Raw genomic sequence first — 10607 nt, forward strand, 5'->3', positions numbered from 1 at the left:
GGCCCGGCGTGGGCTAACTCCCCAGCTGGCCACTGGCTCCTCTAGGCGCCTCTTGCTGGCTTCAAGTCGCTAGGTGGCGCCAGAGATCTTCTCCTGAGCCCTTGGGGAGCTGATTTTCCACCCCGTGGACAGGGAATAGAGCTGGAATGGTAGGGTAAGCCTCAACGGCTTTGGGGTGCTGTGTCTGCCTTGTGCCCCACCGTCGTGGGGAACCCACGCCCCTAGTTCGTTGCCCCGGGTGTCAGTTCCCAAAGCCCCTCAGTTCCAGGACTCGGCTGTAGCCCAGTTCAGTGGCGCGGGAATGGCGCCTTTTGAATCCCGCCCCGTGCCTGGGCGCCTGGCCTGCTCACTCAGTGAGGGCCTCCGCGCGTCTCCCCGCAAGCCTAGGTCGCAGGCGCAGGGACCTGGGCAGCTGCGATCCGGATCCGCGTTTGCTTTTCAACTGCACTGCTTTTCCGCGCGCGATCCCGATTCCCATCCGCACTTGGTTTTCCAGCGAGCTGCTGTTCCGCGCAATCCTGACCGCGATCCGCGCCTGTTTTTCCAGCGCGCCGCCTTTCCGCGCAAGCTTACCGGGTGGCCCGGGGCTGTGTGCTGGGGCTGGTCTCCTCCCCGGGGGCGGGGCCTCTCTTCAATGGCGTCCAGAGCTGGTGCTGGTCTCCTCCCCGGGGGCGGGGTCTCTCTTCAATGGCGCCCGGAGCCATTCGCTCACCTCCGCGGTGGATCCTGCGGGGTTCTCCACAGCTCCCGTTCACGGGGTGTGGTGGCTGCAATAGTTCCTTTCCACTCACAGTTCCCGCTTGCTGCGTCGTTTGTTCTTGTGGTCGTTTTGGTTTGTTGTTCCTCCTCTCTGCCGGTCGGAGAGTGCCGCCTCTGTGGGCGGGGGAGGGAGCAGGGTCCTCTGCGCTTCCTCCCTTCTAGTCCTCTTTTATGGCCACTTTCTCTTCGGCAGTTCGCTGGCGTCACCCGTTTATCTTCCGGTCCCAGTTCTCACTGGACCTGCCGCTTTTCCTCCCTATTAACTTTTTTTAATGGGAGATCTTACTCGCAGCGTCTCCTCGCCGCCATGTTGCTCCGCCCCCCTCAAGAAAAATCTTGCTAGTTTTTTTTAATATGTGCCATTCTCATATTAAATGAGATGGTATCTCATTGCAGTTTTGATTTGCATTTCCCTGATTACAAGTGATGTTGAACATTTTTTCATATGCCTGTTGGCCATTTGCATTTCCTCTTTGGAGAAGTTTCTTTTTAGTTCTGCCCATTTTTTGACTGGATTATTTACTTTTTGTTGAGTTTCATCAGTTCTTTGTAGATTTTTGTGATCGGTCCTTTATCACTAGTGTTGTATGCAAAAATTTTCTCCCAGTCAGTGGGGTTTCTCTTTGTTTTGGTTATTGTCTCTTTTGCTGTGCAGAAGCTCTTTAATTTGATGCAGTCCCAGCTGCTTATCTTTGCCTTCACTATCACTGCTTTGGGTGATGTGTCTGTAAAGATGTTTTTGAGGTACATGTTGTGTAGTGTTTCGCCTATATTTCCTTCTATATATTTTATGGTTTCAGGTCTTATGTCTAGTTCTTTAATCCATTTTGAGTTGGTTTTTGCTCATGGTGTGAGGTAGTAGTCAAGCTTCATTCTTTTGCATGTAGTGACCCCGTTTTCCCAGCACCATTTATTGAACAAACTTTCTTTGCTCCATTGCATATTCATTGCTCCTTTGTCAAAGATTAGTTGACTGTAAATCTGTGGGTTTATTTCTGGATTTTCTATTCAGTTCCATTGGTCCATGTGTCTGTTCTTGTTTCACTACCATGCAGTTTTGATTATTATGGCTTTGTAGTATAGTTTGAAATCTGGGTGTGTGATGACTCTTCTCCCTTCTATTTTTTTCAGGAGAGCTTTGGCTATTCAGGGTTTTTGGTGGTTCCATATGAATTTCATCAATATTTGTTCTATTTCTTTGAAGAATATTTATTGAAATTTTTTTTCAAATAATTCTTAGTATCTTTATTTTATTTTATTTTATTTTTATAGAGGCATGTTTTACTTATTTATTTATCTGTTTGTTTGTTTTTGTTTATACATGCACTGGGTACAGTCAGAAGCACGGGAGGGTAAGAGAATTCACCAGAGCCAGAGCAGGGAGCAGAGCAGGCAGAAGGACCGAAGTACACTGCTGAGGGGAGCAGTGGGCGGCAGGAGGGGTCTGCGCGCCATGTGGGACCCTCCTCAGGTGGCCGGGGAGCAGCCAGGGATTGAACCGGTGCCGCAGAGGCCGCGGGCAGCTTTGCAACCCAGCGCTCAACCACTGCGCCACCGGAGAGGCCCTTATTGAAATTTTTATTGGAATAGCATTGAATCTGTAAATTGCTTTTGGTAGGATGGCCATTTTGATAATGTTAATTCTTCCAGTCCATGAGCAGGGGATATCTTTCCATTTCTTTGTGTCGTCTTCTATTTCTTTTAACAGTGTTTTATAGTTTTCTTTGTATAGGTAAACTTTTGTTAGGTTTATTCCCAAGTATTTGATTTTTTTTGATTCAATAATAAAAGGAGTGGTTTTCTTGATTTCTTCTTCTTCAGATTTATTGTTTGTCTATAAGAAGGCTACTGAATTTTGCGTGCTGATTTTGTATCCTGCCACTTTACTAAACTGATTAATTCAATTAGTTTTTCTGTGGAGTTTTTGGGGTTCTCTATGTATATTATCATATCATCTGTGAATAGTGATAGTTTTACTTCTTCCTTCCCTATTTGGATATCTTGTCATCCTATTTATTTGTGCTTTCTCCCATTTTTCCTTTGTGAGCCTGGCTAGTTTTCTTTTTCAGTGTTGCCCTTGTTCAGTTTTGGTATTAGTGTAACATTGGTTTCATAGAACTTGTTTGGTATTATCCCTTTCTTCTCAATTTTTTGAAAGAGTTTGTGAAGGACAGGCACTAATTCATTTCTGAATGTTTGGTAGAATTCATTTGTAAATCCATCTGGTCCTGGGCTTTTGTTTTGGGGGAGGGTTTTGATTACCATTTCAATTTCACTACTTGTAACTGGTCTGTTTAGGTGTTCTATTTCTTCTTTATCTAGCTTTGGGTGATTGTAGAGTTGTAGGATTTGTCCATCTCTTCTAGGTTGTTGAGCTTGTTTGCATATAACTGTTCGTAGTAGTTTCTGATTATTTTTTTGATTTCTGCTGTGTCTGTTGTAATTTCTCCTCTTTCATTTGCTGCATCCCATACATTTAGGATATTGGTGTCCTCCTTGCCATCCAACTCAAAGTATTTTCAATTTCTTCTTTGATCTCCTCATTAGTCCAGTGGTCTTCCAGTAGTGTGGGTTTCAATCTCCATGAGGTAGGAGAGATCCTTGCTTTCTTTTTGTGATATGTTTCTAGTTTGATGCCTTCATGGTCAGAGAAGATGGTCAGTATAATTTCAATCATGTTGTATCTATTGATGTTTGTCTTGTGTCCCAGAATGTGATTGATCCTGGGGAATGATCCATGTGCGCTTGAGAAAAATGTGTACTCAGACTTGGGGCGGGGGGTTAGTGTTCTATAGATGTCTGTTAAGGCCATGAGGTCTAGATTCTAATTTAGAGAATTATTTATTTATTTATTTATATAAGCACTGGGTACATTCAGAAGAAAGGGAGAGTGAGAGAATTTACCAGAGCCAAAGCAGGGAATAGGACAGACCAACGAAATGCACTGCTGAGGGGAGCAGCAGGCGCTGCAGGAGAGGTCTGTGTGCCATGTGGGACCCTCGCTGGTGGCTGGGGATTGAACAGGCACCGCAGACGCTGCGGGCAGCTTCGCAGCCCGGCTCTTAACCACTGCACCACCAGGGGAGGCCCTAGATTCTTATTCAGAGCTTTAATGTCCTTACTTATTTTTTGTCTCAAGCTATCCATTGTTGGTAGTGGTGTGTTGAAGTCTCCTACTACATATGTGTTTTCTCTGATGTCTGTTTTCAAAGATGGTAATAGTTGTCTGATATATTTTGGTGCTCCTTCATTTGGTGAGTATATGTTAATGAGTGTTATTTCTTCTTCAAGTATTGTCCCCTTGATCATAATGTAGAGACCATCTGGGTCTCTTTTTACCTTTTTGAGTTTGAAATGTTTTATCTGATATAAGTATAGCTGTTCCTGCCTTCTTTTTGGTCCATTTGCTTGTAGGATTGTTTTCCATCCTTTTACTTTCAGTCTATTTTTATCTTTTGTAGTTAAGTGAGTTTCCTGGAGATAGCAAAAGGTTGGGTTTTGTTTTTTAACACAGCCTGCAACTCTGTGACTTTTTCTTGAAGAGTTTAGTCCATTTACATTTAGAGTTAATATTGATATGTTAGTGTCTGTATTTGCCATTTTGCCATTTCTTGGTTTTATTTATTATTTATTTTTCTCATTTCATTCTTATTCATCCCTCTGTTGGTTCTGGCTTTAGGACTCCTTGTAGTATTTTTTAGAGTAGGGGTTTAGTTGTAATGAAATTCCAGAGTTTCTGTTTGTCTGGGAAGGTCCTTATTCTTTTTTCATAGGAGGAAGGAAAGCTTTGCAAGATAGAGTATTCTTGGTTGGCATTTGCTGTCTTGGAGTCTGTTGACTATGTCCCTCCACTCTCCTTCCCCGCAGTATGTCTTCAGAGAAGTCTGATGTCAGCCTAATTGGTTTTCCTTTGTATGTTATCTGTTTCTTCCCTCTTGTCAGCTTCATTATTTTTTCCTTGTCTTGGATTCTTGGGAGCTTTACTATTATGTGTCTTGCTGTATTTTTCCTATCATCATGTAAGTTTGGTGTTCTTCTTGCTTCTTGTATGTCTATTTTCAGCTCCTTCTTCATGTTTGGTAAGTTCTCTTCAATTATTTCCTTGAATATTTTCTCTGTTACTATGTCTCTCTCCTCTTCTTCTGGGATTCCTATAACTCTTACATTTCCTTTCCTCATGGAGTCAGATAGTTCCCGAAGTCTCTCTTCATTCTTTTTCATTCGTACTTCTCTTTCCTTTTCTGCTTTGGTTCTTTTTATTTCTGTCTTTGAGAGTACTTATTTGTTCTTCTGCTATCACTGCTTTTCCCAGCGTTCTTTAGCTTCTCCATTAATCCTTTGATCGCCTGCATTTCTTTCACTTCCCTCTTTAGGGACTCAATTTCATTCTTCTGATCATTGATTATTTTTCCCTTATCATTGTTTTCCTTTATGACTTCTATCAGTTTTTTAATCATGGCAATTTTAAATTCTCTTTCTGGAAGGTTCAGAAGTTCTTCCAAGTCTCTGATGTTGCAATCTGGTGGGTGATTATCTTTTTGTGGTGTGTCTTTTCCCTGAGGACTTGCTTAGTTGTTTGTAGTTTTTCTTCTCCCTGCTTCTTGTTTTCTAATATGTCCTATGCGTTGGGATACAGTGTCGCTGGTAGCATCTGGCCAGCATCTTTTTGGTGTGCTTTTTCTGGGATGTCGGAAACTGGTGGTCCAATCAAGTCAAATACTGTTATCCCAGAAGTCCAGTAGGGCAGTGGTACTATGAATATGTTAATGGTCACTGTCACAGAGTATCTCCTCTTTCTGTATTTGTTTAATTCCAAAGTTGTGTCTTGAGGTCCCACAGACTGCCCTGGAGGTGGGGTGGTTGTCTTGCCTGCTGGGCTCCAAATTGCTGGCCTCCACATTGCTGGATCCCCCTCTGGGCTCTGACTCCCTGCCAGGCGACTCCCTGCCAGGGGGGTCCTGTCTTGTGGAGGCCCCTCAGCTCACCTCGGGCTGTGGGGGAAGCCCTTTCCTGGTTCCCAGCAGCCTCAGTGGTGCCAGATGCAACGGCAAAGATCCCTATTCTAAAGTGTCAAGTCAGGAGTGCACTTTACTGTGCCGGAGGTCTGCCTGGGCTGCTGGATCCCTCTCTGGGCTCTGCCTGGAGGTGGCCACAAGGGGCTTGGCAGGCCTGGCGTGTGGGGGCTTTTCAGCTCACCTCTAGCTGTGGGGGCAGCCCATTCCCTGGTTCCAAGCAGTCTCAGTGGTGCCAGATACAAAGGCAAAGATCCCTATTCTAAAATGGCGAGTCAGGAGCACACTTTCCAGTGCCCGCGGTCTGCCCCAGCATCAGCTGGATCCCCCTCTGGATTCCAACAGGGCCTGGCTTGTGGGGGCCCCTCAGCTCACCTCTGGCTGTGGGGGCAGCCCTTTCCAGTTTCCAAGCAGTCTCAGTGGTGCCAGATGCAAAGGCAAAGATCCCTATTCTAAAATGGTGAGTCAGGAGCGCACCTTCCTGTGCCTGTGGTCTGCCCTGGCTTCAGCTGGAACCCCCTCTGGACTCCGACTGGAAGCTACCAGCTAGGGCCTGGCTTGTGGAGGCCCCTCAGCTTACCGCTGGCTGTGGGGGCAACCCTTTCCCGTTCCAAGCAATCTCAGTGGTGCCGGACACAAGGCAAAGATCCCTATTCTAAAATGGCGAGTCAGGAGTGCACTTTCTCCCTTTATGTTTTTAAATTCAGTCTAGGAATTCATGTTCCTAAGGCAAAAACTAAAAGCTAAAAATATGAAGTGATAAAATAATTATTCTGAGATTCTCCCACCAAACATAATCCATATTTTTCTACTTATGAAACTATGGTCAATCTACCCTGTCAGCTTAACCATATTTTGAGCTTGTTTTCACAGAAGCAATAGCACTTGACAGTCAACTGAGTCATAAAGCCAGAACCAAGAGACCACTGACAGGACCAAAAAGACAGGAAAAGGAACCACTGAACCACATTCAGAAGTAAGGGGTCCATCCACCAGAAAAACCCAATCATTTGACAAGGACTTTTCTCCCATGGGACAATTTGAACTTTCTGCCAACTCTGCATTCCTCTGTCCTCCTGCCCCCTTTACCCAACAAGCACCATTTCTCTGCCCCAGCCCACCAGTGAAATCCAACCCTTCTGTTCTCCCAAACCCTAGCTCCCCAAATGTGACATAAGCCTATTCGCCTGATTTCGGGGAGGCAGATCTGAGTCCACCTGCCTCCTGCTGACCGAGCTCCTCACTAAAGTCCTTTCATTTCCCAAAATCTGATGGTATGTTTTTGGCAGATAAGTGCACTAGGTAGACAATCCCTTGATTTCTCAGTGATACTTGAAAAACCAAAATATCTTTTTAGAATAACTAGAGACCGGGCCTCCCCAGTGGCGCAGCGGTTGAGCGCTGGGTTGCGAAGCTGTCCGCAGCCTCTGCAGCGCCGGTTCGATCCCCAGCTGCAATCCGGGCACCGGAGGAGGGTCCCACATGGCGCGCAGACCTCTCCTGCCGCCCGCTGCTCCCCTCAGCAGTGTACTTCGGTCCTTCTGCCTGCTCTGCTCCCTGCTCTGGCTCTGGTGAATTCTCTCACCCTCCCGTGCTTCTGACTGTATCCAGCGCTTGTATAAAATAAAAATAAATAAATCTTTAAAAAAAAAAAAAAAAAAGAATAACTAGAGACCAAAAGGGATATACAGATATTCAATTACTAATAATTTTAAAAAGTATTTTGATTTATAGTAAATTCTTTTAACTATTAAAACCTGAAGTAAAATTCTTCAGGAATAAACAAATTCAAAAAAATAGATTTAAATAATGGATGAATTCATTATTTAGATTTAAAGCCTACCAAAAAAGAGTCAACTACTAAAATTTTTCTGTAATATTTTTAAGTACAATGAAGTATACTTTAAAAAATAGTAAAAGCTGAAAATAATAGAGAATAATGTCCCTAGTAGAGAAAACAACACGAGCTACTGAGATGTTTTCTGGGCAGTGATATATCAGCATAGGAAAGAAGTAATTCATTTAGGTCTTTAATTCATATCATCCTATAAATATATTCTTGATAGGTCATAACACAACAGAAGAAAAGAGACCAGCTAAAAGGAATGCTGGGGAGAAAAATACTCTTCTGGGTCCTGGAAAAAATAAACAAACAAACAAAAAAAAAAAAAAAAAAAAGGAGGGTGATATCAGAAAACAGAGAAATATTTATGGATTTTTTTTTTAATTTTCAAGAAAATTTTATAAACCAAATGTTAACATGGAATCAAATATACAGGAATCATATCTTTAAAACTTTCATGGGGGAGAATAAAAATAGTAATTATGATGTGGGAAACCACATAAATTTACCAGCAATAATATATAAGTACCTTGTTAAAAATTCTGGAAAGACATGAGAAACTGCTAATACTGATTGCTTTCAAGAAAATGAGAGAATTGAAGAAATAAGGTAAAAGGAAATACTTGTGAGAAATTGAATTTTGTTGGATACATAAGAAATTGTTAATATTTATTACTTTCAGAAAAACTAGAGAACTGAAGGAAACAAAGAGAAAATACATGTAAGATGTAGAATTCTGGTCCTCTGAAACAGGAACCAAACAATCTGTTGATAAGAAAAAACCGAGTTTTTTATATAAGGACCATGTCACCCACAAATAGAGGACATTTTATTTCTTCCTTTCTAATATGGATAGTATTTTTTTTCTTGTCTAATAGTTCTAGCTAGAACTTCTAGTACAATGTTGAGAAGAAGTGGAGAGAATGGACATCTTGTCTTATTCCTGATCTTTAGGAGTAAGTATTAAGTATGATTTTAGCTATGTATTTTATTTTGTTGTAAATATTCTTTATCAGGTTGAGCAAGTTCCCTTCAATTCCCAAGTTTATTGACTATTTTTATTATGAAAGGTATTGGATTTTAGCAAATGTTTTTTCTTTGTTGAGATGATCATGTGATTTTTGTATTTTATCAGCTTGGTGTATTACATTGATTGATTTTTGTATGTTAAACCAGCCTTGAATTCCTGGTTAAATCCTACTTGGTTATAGTGTATAATCTCTTTTATGTAGCTATATTCAGTTCACAGAGCAACGAAAAGAGTGGATCTGGAGGGACAAATAAAACATATCCAGCATAATTACCAAAGACAGTGCTCTTTTCCCTGTAGCAAAATAATTAGTACTATGAGTGTATACTTTGATGGGTATGAGAAATAATGAGAAATATATAAAAATATCAATACATGGTTCCTAGCCTCAAGTTACTTATATCATTTAACCGAAAACCATGATTTAATTATAAATTCCTGATTTACATACAAATGAGTGAATTGAATCAAAAAATTAAGTTACCTTCTCATATTTAAACTGGGACCAGGATGTCCCAGGTATATTTGATTTGCCCAGGAGTACTGCTCCCTGTATCACATCCACATCCCAGAAGCATCTTAGAGTAGAAGACTTGGAGGTTAGTAGCCTATCATTACATTCTTATAAACAACATTAATTTGTTTTTAAGTTTTTGAGCAATTCAAATCATCTCTCATCCCTAGCTAATCTATTTAAACAAAATAGGAATAATAACAGGGTCAATTTTTTTTTGGTTTCTAGAAGATCATATTGAAGCATGGTGACCTGGGATAAGCAGTCTGGGGACCTTAATAACAACCTTTTGCTCAGTTCCTGGTAGGCAACTTAGTCGTCCCTGATAGGAATCTTAGACCATATACCGCCATGAGGCAGAATGGACCTTCAGGGTCCCATGACTACTGACCCTTTACTCACCCTTGGTGTGCAACTATACAATGTAGCCACATCCTACCTGATCATGTATAGCTGCCAATGCAAACCTACCTGGAACCTTATAGAAACTGAAAGTGTATAGAAGCCCCTGACTTCCTACAGACAGCGCTCAGCCTTGGGATACGAACCTGCTGAGTCAGCATTGGTGCATAAAACCTGCTTGTTGTTAGCCTGGTGTCCACGTTTCCTTTGTGCCATATAACAATACAGTAAAACCCAAGCACTGGGAAAGGGGAGGCCAAAATACTACATATGATTATATCTGCATGTTTGAGTGATATTTATATATCTGTAGCTATATTCCAAAGCCAAGAAAAAAAACTATTTTTTGAAATATGTATTATCTTTAGTAATAGTCTGAATATATAAGCAAAGAAACCTCTTAGGTAGCTGTTGGTTTTTAAATATGCTACCTCTCATTTTTCATGAATGACTTAGTAAATATTCTACATTGAAATTTTACCTGAACAGTAAGGAAAGAAACTAAGATTTACAAATGGGGGAAAGGACTTTTTTAAATAAAGGCAAGGGTCTTGATATATAGTCATTAGTACCCAATTTTGTGCATACTACCCATTAACTTGTTTTTTAATCAAGAGAAAGCTCTTTATATTATGCTTCAATCACTCTCCTAAAACAGAAATAATAGTTCTATTACCAATATGTTGTTAGTACAAACTATTATAAATATGAAAGTGACAAAGCTAGTGATGAACTTCAACATTTGGGATCTGCTCATTGGAAAAGCATCTTTCATCACTAGAATCCATTCTCCTTACTTGTGGCTTCATTTGAAGAAATAACTATTCTGAATACTTTCCCAATCTCCCCAGTTCTTACTATAGGTCCCTAATAAATTGTCAGATGAGCCTCATGGTGAAGCCATGAGTGAAGCCATTTAGTGACAGCATCAGAAGCAATCAGGTGAACACCAGACGTAAATATTACCTATATAAGTCTGGGAACTTCTATATCTTGTTTGTAAGTCTGAAAATTTTTATGCCATACCATTTTACTCTATCCTTACCA

Source organism: Talpa occidentalis, unplaced genomic scaffold (assembly GCF_014898055.3).
Source record: "Talpa occidentalis isolate TD23 unplaced genomic scaffold, MPIMG_talOcc4v2.1 talOcc4.8, whole genome shotgun sequence".
Classification (NCBI taxonomy): Eukaryota; Metazoa; Chordata; class Mammalia; order Eulipotyphla; family Talpidae; genus Talpa; species Talpa occidentalis.